The sequence below is a fragment of the Bos grunniens genome, chromosome X (assembly GCF_055505025.1).
Source record: "Bos grunniens cultivar Pamir isolate PY7600 chromosome X, Bosgru_T2T1.0, whole genome shotgun sequence".
Classification (NCBI taxonomy): domain Eukaryota; kingdom Metazoa; phylum Chordata; class Mammalia; order Artiodactyla; family Bovidae; genus Bos; species Bos grunniens.
The window spans coordinates 32,096,958-32,114,124 of NC_141194.1; the positions used below are offsets into that span (position 1 = coordinate 32,096,958).

General features: G+C 36.3%; 1 protein-coding gene and 1 long non-coding RNA gene across 22 annotated transcripts in view; one reads left to right on the forward strand and one right to left on the reverse strand.

The window, feature by feature from the left end:
* DMD (dystrophin) overlaps positions 1-17,167 on the reverse strand; it is a 2,667,987-nt gene that overhangs the window by 2,104,185 nt on the left and 546,635 nt on the right. The gene's annotated exons all lie outside the window — the stretch shown is intronic.
* Positions 1,691-16,066, forward strand: LOC147340095 (uncharacterized). Its single transcript, XR_015158876.1, has 3 exons — positions 1,691-1,824; positions 4,518-4,581; positions 15,969-16,066. It is a non-coding gene; the product is annotated as an uncharacterized LOC147340095 (long non-coding RNA).

Sequence of the window (17,167 nt, forward strand, 5' to 3'; positions counted from 1 at the left end):
TCATTCTTATAAACTGCTGATAGTTATAATACATCCCCAGACCCCTCAGAGCCAATTCTTTGCCCCTAATACACATTAGAATCATCTGAAGGGTTTCAAAATCTCATATACAGCCAGGTTCTACTCCAGAACAACTGAATCAGAATTTGCATGCTGAGTCTCAGGCATATAGATGAAAATTAAAGTCCTAGATGACTTGATATAATGTGCGTGCAAACACACACACACTCCTTTTACTGCATGCATAAGCATGCATTTGTGAACTATCACTTGTTCTTTCTATGTTTCTAAACCCATATAGAAAGACAGATTCTACATTTTCTATTTCTTTTATGCATACATTTTAATTGAAGAATATCACCATGATAGAGTGTGAGAGTAGGTAAGCAATTCTTTTCTTCACAGGGAGTATTGAGAAGATGTGGAATTAATTCACATATATATCTCAAATCCTTCCTGACAGGATGCATTTAATAAGAGTTTATTAGGGAAAAATCCTCCCAATTTTGGCAAAGCATAGTGGTGATTTCCTGATGCAATAATAATCCATTCATTATTCATATAACATTATCTGTATAATGATTGTTTTATATCTTTTATTCACAGAATGGACTATTTGCTAATAACTTACAAACTAAGGGCACTCACCCTGTAGCAAAGTCACCCCTCTAATGGTAAAAAGAAATACATTTTCATTTATCATCACAACTTTTCAAGAGGGGAAAAAAATACATGAAGACTGAACACAATGAAATGTTTTCCTTGTCATTCCTCTCATTTTTTTATCTAAAAAAGTATTTAAATGTACATAGTGATACAACTGACTCTCTTAATCAAACTTTGTTAAACTATAGATTGTCAACTGCTGAGTCAAATCATAGCCCATATATATATATATATATATATGACTGAAATACATATGTAAATAGGTGTAAACAGAATTGTACTAAACAATGGTCATTGTTTAGTTTATTTATTTCAAGTACATTGACTTGCCAACCACTATGCTAAACAGTAAGAATTGTAAGTCCAAGTAAAGTTCTCTATTCCCCTGGAGCTCACAGCTTGTTGGAAAATACAGGTTCTATTATAGACTAAACATTTGTGTGCTGTCCAATCTATGTTGAAGTTCCAGCCCTCAATATGATGTATTAGGAGGTGGGGCCTTTGAGGGGTCATTAGGTTTAGATGAGGTCATGAGGGTGGGGCCCCAATAATGGGTTTGCTGCTAAGTTGCTTCAGTCATGCCCAACTCAACTCTATGTGATGCTATAGACTGGCCCACCAGGCTCCTCAGTCCATAGGATTCTCCAGGCAAGAGTACTGGATTGGGTTGCCATTTCCTTCTCCGGGGGATCTTCCTAACCCAGTGATTGAACTCTGGTCTCCTGCATTGCAGGCAGATTTTTTACCACTGAGCCACCAAGGAGGCCCACAATAATCCCATTAGTGTCTTATAAAAAGTAGAGATAACAAAGCACTGGCTCTTTCTCACTCTCTTGCTCTCTCTCTCTGTGCCATGTGGAGACACACAGAGAAGGCAGCCATCTGCAAGACAGGAAGAGAATTCTCTCCAGAAGCCAATCTGCCAGCACCTTGATCTTGGAATTCCTAGCCTCGAGGACTGTGAGAAACATATACCTACTGTTTAAGCCACCTGCTCTATGGTATTTTGTTACGGCAGCCCAAGCTAAGATAGACTTTTAAACAAAGAATTGCATTACAGTGGGGAAAGTGCTAAAATGCAGTAGAGGCAGTAAAGATAATTACTCTTGCTGGAATAGACTTGGTGGTCAAAGAAAGTTTGGCAGAAGAGGTTACAGGGTAAGTTGGAGTTCACCTATACTTGACAGCCTCCACTAACAGTTTGAATCAGTATATAATTATTACTTCCTATATATACTACTTGAAAAAAATATATTACTGCCAATCACAACAGAGCATAATCTTATACAAATTTCAAATTTACTTAGAAGTGATGCTTTATGGTCAAACATGGTTAAACATGATCATCAATATTTTTTCTTCTAGTACACAGAATATTCAAATGTTGATATAGAATGAAAACATAATTATCTCATAGAATGATAATTTTTTATTGGTATAGATTTTCACTTTCAAACATGGGTTTATTTTAACAAGATAGGAAAAACTAACAAGTTGATTCATTAAAGCAAAATTAAGTGTAATTTATGGCAATTGATGTATATTTATTAATATATGAAGCATTTGAGTAGCTAGAAAGCATTTTTTGCATCATTTAGGACATTAGGAAGAAAATATAAAATGTATGTGCTGCCCACTGGCAACAGAAATTTTGAGCTACACTCACAATTGCCTTTTCATGGCATAAAGAAAACCAGTTATATGCTTGAGATCCTGTGCCAGCACGTTTATGACAAATGCTAGAAGCCCATTTTTTTATACTGTTATTTTTTGGCAAGCATTTTAGTTATGTTTTCTCTGGTTATATAAAGGACCAGGGATGTTTAAGTGAAAGAAGTAGCCATCCTTAACTCGCAATCTGATGGATGTTATATAGTAATGACTATATACTACTGTGCAATGTAATGCTAACTAGCCCCTTCTACCTGGCCTGAAATTTGTTCACGTTAGAAGTCTGTGTTTAACAATACATTTCCTCCACACATCAAAACAAAGTGCAAATCGGCAGTGCTAGATGGGTGAGCAGAATTATTTCTCACTCTTACCTAAGAGAACGTTAACTTTGTTTCATGAATCGGAACAAATAAATTTTACTTTATATGGACTTGTGGAGCTGAAGGAATTTTAAAAACCAGCTTAGAACAAGTTTCACATTGTTGGATGCAGGCAGTGGTAGATAGGCTAATCTTAGGATGCTGGAGCAGAATGGCATAGAATAGAAACAGTGCCTACTAGGTAGTGAAGGCTCAGCTCCATATGGTTCTCACGAAATAAGCAGCACACTCCGGGAACTGGAGAGGATGCATTATTCTATTTAAACCATCACTGTGCCCTGAGTTGTCCCAGGGTGTGTGTATGGGCATTTTGCATGCAAAGCATTAATGAGTGTGCCTATATCTGTCTTTACAGTCTTTATAGTTTGGGGTTAAGTGTAAGCTGGTCCAAGTTCTGCCCATGACTGTGTCAGAGGTATCCTTGGTTTTATCCCAATGGGAGCAACTCAGGCATGGATACCTAGAGAGTGAAATGTAAAACAACAAATCCTGCCTGCTACAACCAGAAGGAAGATTGATAACACAACACGTGAAAAAAAAATTTAGGGTAAAATGTTTTTTTAACAACTGTAGACATTAATTTCAGGGGTATCTCGGGCTAACAGCTATTCACAGGACAACAAAATCCCATAAAGACCTTTGTCATCCTTAAATCACTTCAGGAGAGATAGAATATGTGTACAGCAGAGACATGCAATACAATGAAAGAAGTAATTCTTGGTCAATATGTGTCTGCAGTGACAGTTTTTTCAGAGTGTATGTAGGTAACAAGCATATATACTTGGTACTATAAGAACCATACAGGTACACAGTTCAGTATAGTAGTTATTTCTGAATATTATTGACAAGAAACATGGAAACAGGGTTGTTGAAATTTTTGTATTATGTGAACTCTGCAACTTCAGACACAAAGACTGGATTCTTTGAATAACTATAAAAGCCTTGACAGAAATAAATGACTATTCTGATACTCATCAGAATGGGACATGAAAGATTGTTGACAAATATTCAGGGCACAGAAAGAAGAGGATGTTCCGAATACAATGACCACAGAGGTGGCTTCCTGAGAATATAACTAAGGAAACCATGTTTATGTATTTTTATATTTCCCAGGAATGATGAGGAGTGAAGCTCAGTACTAATAGGGATATGATGGCAATTCTTTAGTGAGCTGAAGTATTAATGGTTCATTCCATCATACTGATTCAATCATTATAAATTCCTTTAATTTTCAACTGTTCTCATGTAAGATATTGAGTAAAACCACAACAGTGGCACTGATAAAAATAGTCACTGACTGAAATTATGTAAGTTATTGTTAAAGGAATGATATTTCAACAGATATATTCAAATGTAATCGCAATAAAGGATCACAAACCCAGACTGGGGATAAAGAGGCGTTCTCAGAGTATTGTCTCTCAAAGAAAGACCCAAGGAATATACAACTTTAAATAAAGACCTATCAGAAGAGAATCTTTTGGAAGAGGGCCCTGGAATCTTCATTTTATATAAGCATCCTAGGGGATTCTTCTATATTCTAGAGTTCGAGAAGGACAGCCTCGTTGGTGGCAAGGCCATGCTACTGATGAACTGATCAGAGATACAGTAACATCATGGCTGCAGTAGTTTTTAGAAGTTCTTCAAGTGATTCTAATGAATAACCAGGAATGAGAACCCATGTGCATTGTGACAGCCGAGGAGATGTTGCAGTCTGCTGAGGAAACATGTACAGAACTTAAAAAAAGTTAAGAACTGTATATCTAACAAAAGCCTATTTTGTCTCACTTGCAAATTCAGGGGTAAAAACAAAACAAAACATGGCAGCACTCAAGATGGTCTTCACCCCAGGATGCAGGAGCAAGTGAGTATGTGCATTTCTATGAAGCTTTCATATTAGGAATCAAGTCATGTTGCTCCCATTCAACAGTGCAGCCAGGACTTCAAACACATAGGTTGGAAATCTGATTGTGTGATGCAAACCAGAAAGAGGTATAGGAAGGAACAGAGAAAATAAATAAGACGCACTTAGTTCTTTTTTGTATGTTTAAGGATTTTTGAAACAATGAGCAAGGTGAAGCTAAGTATTATCTTTTTCTGATGAAGTTTTTTTTCCTTTATGGGTGGATTACAAGTGTATAACTGAACCTTGCCTTAGTATACCTCTCTTTCCTTTCTAACGATGTGAATGTATAGAATATATACAAAGTTTTATACCTATTAATTTAAACTAGTAATATTTTACTCAGTAACAATCTTCTTATAGTTAAGTGTATCTGGGCAATCTCTGTTTATAGGTGTTGACAAAGCAATGCTATTTTATGTAAAATAATGACAATGACAGTGCTAAGTGATTGTAAAAACATTTGCAACTGACGCAGTACTATTAAAAAATCTCTTTGTAGCTTCCAGTTTCTCACGAGTCCTTCAAAGAGGTCATCTGGCCATATTTGATTCCCCTGTTTGTTTTTTCTTCTCAATATCTGCATTAACTAAGGTAAAAAGGGCATTTTTTGCAGGTTAGGCTCAAGAAGACTGTTTTCCCAGGGGTATTCACATTGATTTTAGTGCCTTTTAAATATATTGATTGTGCAATAAAATGATACATTCTGATAATTTACATATTATATCTCATGCCATCCTTCTGATTTTTGAACCAGAGTCAATTTTGACAACAAGAATATGCTTATCTTGTTTTCTAAATTTCTCCAAGCAAAATATAATTCTATAATGACCAATTATAGCCTAACACCTGCTGTTACGAAGAAGACCTTGTCAACATCAATCTAAACTGAAGAACAACTTCCTGGATTTGGGGGAAAATGAGCAACAAACAAACAGTTAATTTGTTATCAGGAAAACTCATAGGCAGTTTATTCCATGGTAGTCCGTGGAACTAAAATTTAATGAGTTAGATATTTCACCATCATTTGAGAAAAGTTTTGCTCTGGGTTAAGTATTACAGTTAAGGATTCCAAGAAAAATGCTAATATTCTTGGATTCCTTGCAGCCAGTATTTACTTAAATCCATCCATGAAAGTAACAACAGCACAGAGATCCAAGTCTACGCCCCAGACATTAATGCTGGAGAAGCTGAAGTTGAATGGTACCATGAAGACCTACAAGACCTTTTAGAACTAATACCAAAAGATGTCCTTTTCATCACAGGGGACTGGAATGCAAAAGTAGAAAGTCAAGAGATACCTGGAGTAACAGGCAAGTTTGGCCTTAGAGTACAAAATGAAGCAAGCAAAAGCTAACAGAGTTTTGTCAAGAGAACACACTGGCCATAGCAAACACACTCTTCCAAAAACTTAAGAGACAACTCTACACATGAACATCACCAGATGGTCAATACCAAAATCAGATTGATTCTTCTTTGCAGCTGAAAATGGAAAAGCTCTATATAGTCAGCAAAAACAAGACCTGGAATTGACTGTGGCTCAGATGATAAGTTCCTTATTGCAAAATTCAGGATTTAATTGAAGAAAGCAGGGAAAACCACTAGATCATTCAGGTATGACCTAAATCAAATCCCTTATGATTATACAGTGGAGGTGATGAATAGATTCAATAAACTAGATCTGGTAGACAGAGTGCCTGAAGAACTATGGACAGAGATTCACAACATTATACAGGAGACAGTGATCAAAACCATCTCAAAGAAAAAGAAACGCAATAAGGTAAAATGGTTGTCTGAGTAGTCCTTATGAATAGCTGAGAAAAGAAAGAAGGGAAAAGCAAATGAGAAAGGGAAACACCCAACTGAATGTAGAGTTTCACAGAATAGCAAGGAGAGGTAAGAAAGCCTTCTTAAGAGAAAATTCAAAGTAATAGAGGAAAATAATAGAAGGGAAGGATTAGAGATCTCTACAAGAAAATTAAGGATACCAAGGGAACATTTTATGCAAAGATGGGCACAATAGAGGACAGAAAGAGTAATGAACTAAAAGAGGCAGAAGAGATTAAAAAGAGATGGCAAGAATACATAGAAGGACTGTACAAAAAAGGTCTTAATGACCTGGATAACCACAATGGTGTGGTCACTCACCTAGACCCAGTGGAAAGTCAAGTGGGCCTTAAGAAGTATTACTACGAACAAAGATAGTGAAGGTGATGGAATTCCAGCTGAACTATGTAAAATCCTAAAAGACGATACTGTTAAAATGATGTACTCACTATGCTAGCAAATTTGGAAAATCGGCAGTGGCCACAGGACTGGGAAATGTGTTTTCATTCCAATCTCAAAGCAGGGCAATGCCAAAGAATGTTCAAGCTGCCATATAATTGTGTTCATTTCACATGCTTTAGCAGTACATGAACTGAGAACTTCTAGATAGATAAACTGGATTTAGTAAAGGCAGATGAACCAGAGATCAAATGGCCAACATTCAATGGATCATAGAAAAAGCAAGGGAATTCCAGAAAAACATCTACTTCTGCTTCATTGATTATGCTAAAGCTGTGTGGATCACAACAAATTGTAGAAAATTCTTAAAAGAGATATGAATACCAGACCACCTTAGCTGTCTCCTGGGAAATCTGTATGCAGGTCAAGAAGCACTAGTTAGAACCGGACATCTTGCAAAATGCTGAGTGGGATGAATCCCAAGCTGGAATCAAGATTGCCAGAGAAATAGTGACAACCTCAGGTATACAGATACCACTTTAATGGAAGAAAGCAAAAGGAACTAAAGAGACTATGAGGCTGAAAGAGGAGAGTGAAAAAGCTGGCTTAAAACTCAACATTCAAAAAACTAAGATCATGGCATCTGGTTCCATCGCATCATGGCAAATAGATGGGGAAAACATGGAAACAGTGGCTGATTTTACTTTCTTTGGCTCCAAAGTCACTGCAGACGGTGACTGCAGCCGTGAAATTAAGATATTTGCTCCTGGGAAGGAAAGCTGTAACAAACCTAGATAATGTATTAAAAAATAGAGACATCACTTTGCTGGCAAAGGTCCATATAGTCAAAGCTATGGTTTTTCCAGTAGTCATGTATGGATGTGAGAGTTGGACCATAAAGAAGAGTAAGCACTGAAGAACTGATCCTTTCAAATTGTGGTGCTGAAGAAGACTCTTGAAAGTCCCTTGGACAGCAAGATCAAACCAGTCAATCCTAAAGGAAATCAACCCTGAATATTCATTGGAAGGACTGGTGCTAAAGCTGAAGCTGAAGCTCCAATACTTTGGCCACCTGATGTGAAGAGCTGACTCATTGGAAAACACCCTGATGCTGGGAAAGATTGAGAGCAGGAAGAGAAGGTTGGGACAGAGTATGAGATGGTTGGATGATATCACTGACTCAATGAACATGACTTTGAGCATACTCTGGGAGATGGTGAAGGGCAGGGAAGCCTGGTGTGCTGCAGTCCATGGAGTCACAAAGAGTTAGACATGATTTAGTCTGAAAGGCCATCTCCACTATAATATTATCTCTTGCTGTTTTACTTATGACACAACAACTCTGCTCAAGCAGAAAGGTAAACAAATTGAACAGAAGCATCATTTGAGCTCAAGGCACATCAACAATTTTGTAGCAATATCAACATTGCCAGGAAATCTTGCTCTAAATTATGCAAGGATAATTACATCAACAGAATGGGGAAGAAACGATCTTGGTATAATGTCAAAGAGGTGGGGGAAGGGATAGGTGCTGGAAAAGCACTGCTAGCAGATTATCTAGAAAGGATAATGAAGCCATTTTATCATGTTAAAATCCCTCTAAATATTGAAATAATAATTAATTATAGAGTAAACATTTAAATTTATTTTAATGTATAGTGCATGCACATATAATAACTGTTTGTGCATACACAGATATAATACACACACACATATGAACCTGAACCTCATCTTGTACACATTAGGAGTACAGCAGAATATTGTCAGGGATGAGTTCAACCCTGCCATCCCCAACAATATAACTGCCAGTTCTTCCTGCATCAGTAGAAGAGTTTTATGTAAACAAAAGCTAGAGGTGCAATTCCTAGGTTCATGCTTAGTACAGAATAAATATTATAATAAAATTAAAAATAATTATTGAGTTACTCTAAAACTTATTTATAACTGAATGTTTATTCATTTGATTTTGCATAAAGAATGTACAAGATTAAAGAAAAATCAAAGGAGAATACTACTTTATTTTTGTATAATTGGAAAATGCAGTTCCTGCTTCCTGGCTTTCATATCAGTCTATATCTCTAGCCATAATCTTTTCTTTACTTTCTTAATAGAGAACTACCCCAATCCTCTTTTGTCAAGGTGAGGAGAGAAAAACATGATTACTTAAATCTAAGGTGGGGAACACAGACACAGGAATGAAAAAGCAAAAGCCACTATGATGGAAGGGCCCTTTAGCCTGAAAAAACAGACAGGTGCATGAGGAATACATGGGTAAAGCAGGTCAGTTAGAAGCAAAGTATGTTCTGAAACATATTGTAAAGATTTGTGTGTCTGTTCTACCCTTCCCACAAACTTGATGCTATCACCAAAGGACGAGAACAGGGATGAGAACACTAGACTTGAAGTTAGAATATCTGGGTTTGACTGTGACTTTATCATCTACTAATTATGTGATCCTGAACAGGATAACTCTGTATGTGTCAATTTCCTTGACTGGAAAATGGACAAACATGTATCCAGGACTAATGGGTGATTCAAATATACCACTGTATAGGAGAGAGCCTGTTACACTGTAAGACATTTTACCTTTACAGAGTGTGATACTTATCATCCACACACTGTCATTATTATATCGTGGTGAATAAATTCAAGAGTTATGAGACTTGGTTGAGTTTAAGGAAGACTGTATTCATCTGAAGCATAATCACTATTGTGTGAGCCTCTTCATATTATTACTTCAATTATGATGCTTTAATCTTAGACTCTAATTATATATCCAGTTTTACTTACTCCATTAAGCGAACTTAAAAAAGAATCACATTAAATACAGGCCCTTTAAATTTTTTTATGACATAAAGAGTTGCCATAGACACACTTTTTGCAACTTACCCTGGTACAGTCAAACTCAATTAACTATTCAGACTGGCAAAGCATCTTTTACATTTTTCATAAAGATTCTAAGTGAAAAGGTTGTACTTATCTTTCAATTAAGTTACACATCTTGCAAAAATAGCTAATAGATGGAAGCAAAGGCAAAGTTGCAATCACAGATTGTATTCAGTGCAATTTAGCAGACAAAAATGGAGCCAGCTAGATTTAAAAATGTGTTCGTAGTGGTTTTTCAATGCAGCAAAATCAACTGGATGGAACACTGAACAAAAAGCCCAAAGGCATGTGCTGGTTAAAAAAAAAAAAAATACATGCACAGATTATTATGTGAGGATTTCATCTAATCTCTCTGTTTTTCATTTTGAGATGTCCAAATGAAATTACTGAGAGACCTTGAATGTTTATCGGGTATTTGAAAGCATCAGAATCTTCTCTAAATAACTTCTGAATCACCTGGAAATGTGCCATTGATGTGGCTAATGGTGGATGGAATCTAGCTACGGAACAAGCTAAAAGGTCATAAGGACTCCAAGGGCAAAGTTTCAGTGAGATAGCCAGCCAGTGCATGGAGCAGCTCTTGTCAGCATTTTATCAGTGGGGACTGGCATATGGGCAGATGATGCCTCCCCTACACTAAGATAAACATGATTTGACATGCAAGCTTACATGTTATGCTGCTATTTATTGTTGTAGTGATTTGTAAAAATCAGGCCGCTTAATTTCCATCAAGCCATGATGTTTTCAGCCCCAGGTTCTACTTATTATTCAGACCTCAGTACTTACTAAAGTAAGGGCTTCGCAAGGAACTCATTGGTAAAGAATCCCTGTCAGTGCAGGAGATGCAAGAGACTTGGGTTCGATCCCTGGGTCAGGAAGATCCCCTGGAGGAGAACATGGCAACCCACTCCAGTATTCTGCCTGGGAAATCTCATGGACAGAGGAACCTGGCAGGCTTAAGTCCATTGGGTTACAAAGAATCAGAAACAGCTGAAATACTGAGCACACCCTTACTAAAGTAACCTATAGATGGTCTCTGATATACAATGATTTTTCAAATTTACAATGGTGCAAAAGTGATATGCATGCAGTAGAAATCACACTTTGAATTCTGATCTTTTCCCAGGCTAGCAATATGCTGCATTGTAGTGTGATACTCTCTGGTGATGTTGGGCAGTGGAAGCTCCCACATAGCCACGTGATCACGACAGTAAAGTATTGATACACTTAGAATTGTTCTGGTGGCTTCCCCAGTGGTCCAGTGGTTAAGAGTCTGCCTTGCAATGCAGGGGACACTAGTTGGATCCCTGGTCCAGAAGGATCCCACTTGTCTTGGAGCAACTAAGCCTAAGCACTACAACTACTGAGTCTGCACTCTAGAGCCCTTGAGCCACAGCTACTGAAGTCCGTGTGCCTAGAGCCCGTGCTCCACAGCAAGAAGCTTGCACACTGCAACCAGAATAGCCCCCAGTTGTCACAAGTAGAGAAAGCCCACGTGCAGCAACCAAGACTCAGCACAGAGAAAGAGAGGAACAAATAAAATTAAGTATTTTAAGAAAGAATTTTTCTGTACTCATACAATCATTCTGTTTTTCACTTTCAGTACAGTCCTCAATAAATTCTATGATATATTCAACACTATCTTATAAAATAGGCTCTATGTTAGATAGTTTTCCCCAACTGTAAGTTAATAAGTGTTCTGAGCATATTTAAGGTGGTCTAAGCCATGGTGTTTGGTAGGTTAAGTGTATCAAATGCATTTCCCCTTATGATGTCTTTCACTTACTATGGGTTTATTGATGGCTTCCCAGGTAGCACTAGTGTAAAGAAACAGCCTGCCAATGTAGGAGACTTAAGAGATCCAGGTTCAATTCCTGGGTTGGGAAGATCCCCTGGAGGAGGGCATGGCAACCCATTTCAGTATTCTTGCCTAGAGAATCCCCATGGACAGCAGAGCCTGGTGAGCTACAGTTCACAGAGTCTGCAAAGAGTTGGACACAACTAAAGTAACTTGGTATATATAGCACGTGGGTTAATTGGGATGTAATTCCACAGTAAGCCAAGGAAGATCTGTGCTTTTAAATTATCTGTATACCTAATTAGTTTGCCATTTTATATTATGGAATTTATGTGGCCAGAAAAAGTCAGCAAAGGCTGTTCAATTCAGAAATTTCTTTTAATATCATTTATCAGTTTGAAGTGATATACAAATCCTTCACTTTCAATGTCAGATACATGATAAAATGTATGTCCTGAATTAAAAGTAATAATAAACTTATTTGATATACACAAGTTTGAAAGAATTCATTTGCTGAAAAATAGAGCATGCCATAAAAAAAATCACAACTTCATAAATTGACTCTTTTCCCATAAAAAGGAATAAATAATCACTTATATATTAAATTAGTGATTTCATTCCTAAAGGTCTTACAAAGGTTTCAATTCAGTATTTTATGATGACTATTTTCTAATTACAAATTTACACTTAGCACAGTGCTAAGTATCATGAATATTAATTATAATTCAATCCTCACACTATACTTTTTTCTAAAAAGACAAGCTTCAGTATCTCTTCTCTATAAAATATGGTGTCTTCTAGATAGGTACCAAAATATTTTTATAAGTCATCAGCTCACATCTCTAGTGTTGCAACACAATGTATTTTTATTTCAAATGGCAAGTTATACTAAAACAACCCAATGTCTGTGCTAACACTTAAGAATTCAGAACAATCTCATTTTAGAAATCCATAATATGAGAAATTGGCCAGAGACCATCCAATCAGATTTCCCTTTCCTTTAAAATCAGATTTCCCTTATCTTCTGTCCTTCCTCAGATGGTAAAGCTCAAAGACAAAGCAGAGTTATTTAACCAAGAGGCTGTCAGATGCCATTATATTCAGAGTCTTTCACTATCTCTTATCACTCTCCACTCAAACAATCCCAGGATAAGATTCTCTGGAGGCATATAATTTGCATAGGGATAAAAACCCTAAAACCCAGTCATTGTTATGCAAAGGTCAAATTAGAAAACAATAGGTGTAGCTATGCTACAGAAATACATACTAGCACTGCTAGAATTTAGTGATGATTATTGCCAGTGTGAAAACAGAAAAAAAAAAAAAAAAGGTAAAAAAAAAATCCAATATCTAGTACAGGTAAAAAAGATACTCATGTGTCTTCTGATTTAACAAAAGTATTTGACAACATTCAAAAGCCAGAACTACAGACAAAACCAGTAGCCAAGATATAAACTATGACATAGCTGAATTTATTAAATCAACAAATTTGCATTAGGAAAATAATTCCAAGCAACATAGGATTGAAATTATTCAATTCCTTCATCTATTCACAATTTTCTGATCATTGTCTTCACTGTGACTCCAGAAAGACTATATCATTCATAGTGCAAGTCACTCAGTCACGGCTGACTGACTGCAACCCCACAGGCTATAGCTCCCCAGACTTCTCTGTCCTTGGAATTCTCCAGGCAGAAATACTGGAGTGGGTTGCATCCCCTTCTCCAGGGGAATCTGCCTGACCCAGGGATTGAACCTAGATCTCCTGCATTGCAGGCAGATTCTTTACAGTCTGAGCCATCAGGGAAGCCCCTGTATCACTCAAAGGTTTAAGATAAATGGAAAGAGAAAAATATCAAAATTCTAAAGCATAGATATCAAATGTTTTTCCTATGAAGATCAGATAATCTAGAATTTTTAAAATTACCCTTGAAAATGTGATTATCTTAGGTATTTTTTTTTAAAAAGAATTCAAAACACTTTTTGTATTAAGTCAAAAACTAATTATAAGGTAGGACATTTACTCACATATCTTTCAAAACAACATCTGTTATTAACATATGTTTCCATTTTCTTTGTGTAGGTAACAGAAATTGAAAACTCAAAGCTATAAAATAGGGTACAAACATTTTATATTATGAAATGATGTGTAACATTTGCTATTTAGTATAGGATGTGAAAAACCAAAATATCTTTGCAATTACTCATACACAAACTTCTGATTAATTCTTGTAAACTAAAATATTAAATACTTAAGAGTGACCCAAGATATAAAAATCTAGGTTGTTAGATTATAATGTTTAAAATATTTAGAATACTAATATGTAAATGTGTATATAATTATATATGTTTTATATAAATAAATATATAGTTATGTGTTTTTTTTTTAGAGAAGGGAGGTTTATTTGTCTAACTTATTTTAGTAGACCATGTTATTTTATATTTTTCTACTTAAAGTGTCAAAGAATAAAAGGAAAATATTATACAAAAGTAGAATATATCATTTTCCTCTCCAGTAGAGAAATGTAGAGGGATTTAAATTATTAGAGTCTTGCACAAATGTTCTATTGTTTGTCAAGAAACACAGGTGCTTCTAAACTCATTGCCTTTTGGCAATTCAAAAATCAGAAGAGATAGCCAATTCCACTCCCCAAAGGAGAGCTCTCAGAAAATCTCAAGAGATTAGTAACTAAAACCAATCCACTCTTCAGAGGGTCTGGAGATAGGAACTGGGTAAGTCTTCAGATGACACTACTCTAATGGCAGAAAGCAAAGAGGAACTAAAAAGCCTCTTGATGAGGGTGAAAGAGGACAGTGAAAAAGCTGATTTAAATCTCAACATTCAAAACACTAAGATCATGTCATCTGGTTCCATCACTTCACGGCAAATAGATGAGACAAAAGTGGAAACAGTGACACATTTTCTTTTCTTGGTCTCCAAAATCACTGTGGATGGTTACTTCAGCTATGACATTAAAAGATGCTGGCTCCTTGGAACAAAAATATGACAAACATAGCGTATTAAAAAGCAGAGACATCACTTTGTTGACAAAGGTCTGTATAGTCAAAGCTATGGTTTTTTTGGATGACTTGGATGATAGAGAAGGCTGAGTGCTCTTGACCTGTGGTTCTGGAGAAGACTCTTGAGAGTCCTTTGGACTACAAAGAGATCAAATCAGTCAATCCTAAATACGAGCAGTTCTGAATATTCATTAGAAACTGAAATTTGCTCAGCCGTGTCCAACTCTTTGCGACCCTAGGACTATAGCCCACCAGGCTTCTCTGTCTATGGAATTCTCTACACCAGAATACTGGAGGGGGTAGCAGTTCCATTCTCCAGGGGATCTTCCCAACTCAGGGATCAAACCCAGGGTCTCCCACATTGCAGGTGGATTCTTTACCATATGAGCCAGCAGGGAAGCCCATTCATTAGAAGGACTGATGCTTAAGCTGAAGCTCCAATGTTGTGGCCATCTGATGTGAAGAGCCAACACATTGGAAAAGACCCCAATGCTAAGAAAGATTTCGGGCAGGAGGAGAAGGGGGCGACAGAGAATGAGATGATTGGATGGCATCACTGACTCAATTAACATGAGTTTGAGCAAACTCCGGGAAATGGTGAAGGACAGGGAAGCCTGGCGTGTTGTGGTCCATAGGGTCACAAAGAGTCAGACATGACTGAGAGACAGAACAACAAGAAAGTCATCAGAGTGTTCCTGGGTAACTGCTGACTTTTGTTGTCTAAACTAGTATTTGAAGTCTAAACATAGATAAAAACTAATCTTTGGTTCTTGGACATAGTATAAAAATGAATAAAATTGCTAACAGCTTGGAAAGATTTTAAAAATTTAGGTAATATTAAGCAAGAAAGTATTAAGCACTTAATTTACAGGTCAAGATCAACTATGAGGACTTAAAAAATTACATTTGTGGTGATGGTTATGCTTGAGGTTTAGATCCCCCTGTATCTCCCAGGCAATTCTTGAGTAATATCATCTTACTTTCTTTGAAGTAAGCTTTCCAGCTTTGTTTGAGGAAAAAATCTCTTTCTACTCACTTTCCATTGTTCTGTGTAGTATCACATGATGTTTATATGCACAAGTTTTAAAATTATAAAATGTGAGAATCTGAATCCTGTTTATGCCAGGTGATAACTGTGTGACCTTAGGCAAATTTCTCAAACTTTCTGTAAAAAAGGGTAACATGAGTCCTACCTCATAGAGGTTATTTTAAGCATATGATGAAGAGATTAAAACACAGAACTAAGCATATTAAGACACAAGAAGTACTCAAAAAAGTTACATTTTATAGTTATGCCTTAGCTATATACAGCTTCTTGCTGATTATTGAATTCTCTATATATTTTATGACTTCTTTATATTTTCTAGTTCCTCTGCTTAGAGTGATTTTTTTTTTTTTTTATTTCTTCAAATTCTAGATGTCTTCAAGATGACACCTCTTCTATGAAACTAATCTTGGTCTCCTCAAACTGAATGAACAATTCTTGACTCTGTTCCCACAGCTTGCCAAAGTTAATATTCAACTCAATATATTTTTATAGAGAGTTTATTCAACTATGAATACCACAAAGGCTGAGAAGCTACTGTGTTTTTTCATGCCTGGCCCAAATCCTACCACGGCACCTTACAAATGGTAGAATTCCACAATGGGAGGTGAGGGCAGAGTTAAATGAATAGATGAACATGCCATAATCATGTGCATTAGAAAGCAATGGATTATCTAATAAAGAGAAGTTGTAATGATAAGGAAAAGTTAGTGTGGAAAAATCTTTTAACAGTAATATTCAACAGATTAAATATTGATCACTGAATGAGATATTAAATACTGTTGTAAATCTGATACTTAAAACTTGTTTCATAATAAAGTGCTTTACTAAAGAGACTCTTGATAATTATTTAATTTGCAAATAAATATTTTATATTTTAACCAAGAAATATTTTGCTCATTTTTCATCCGTGGCTCAGGTAAAGGTGACACAAAAGTGAGGATAATGATGTTGTGGAAATTTTAAAATACGATAATAACAAAGAGATGAGCAAAAAGCCACCCCATCCAGCCTGGCAGAATTATGTATCTAAATTTGAGGCTCAATTGAATATTGTCCCCCCCAACACACACAAAACTCATAATACCTGTTGCTACTCAAATTTTAACTGGTTGTTTCAGCCTTAAAAAAATGAAAATAAACATAGAGATACAATGTGACTAGTGGGGAAATAAAAATTATAAATTAAAAATCTTTGAATTAGCCCTGCTAAAAAGCAAAAGAAACTGTGGTACACGGGGTTAAATGATGAAAAGTCCTAGAAATTTTGTTGACCTAAGCATACTAAAAAGTTGAGATTAATGAGCTAATTATTATTCTTTGCAGTAAGATACAAAAGAAGAGGTTAGAGAACATTTATATTTTGCCTCCAGAAAAGGACATTAAAAAAAAAAAAACAGAATACTCTTAGGAGACAAAACAAGGAGGTAAAGGGCTCGCTGCTGCTGCTGCTGCTAAGTCGCTTCAATCGTGTCCGACTCTGTGCGACCCCGTAGACGGCAGCCCACTAGTAATGCATGAAACTAAAAAGTGAAAGTGAAGTTGCTCAGTCATGTCCGACTTGTAGCCAC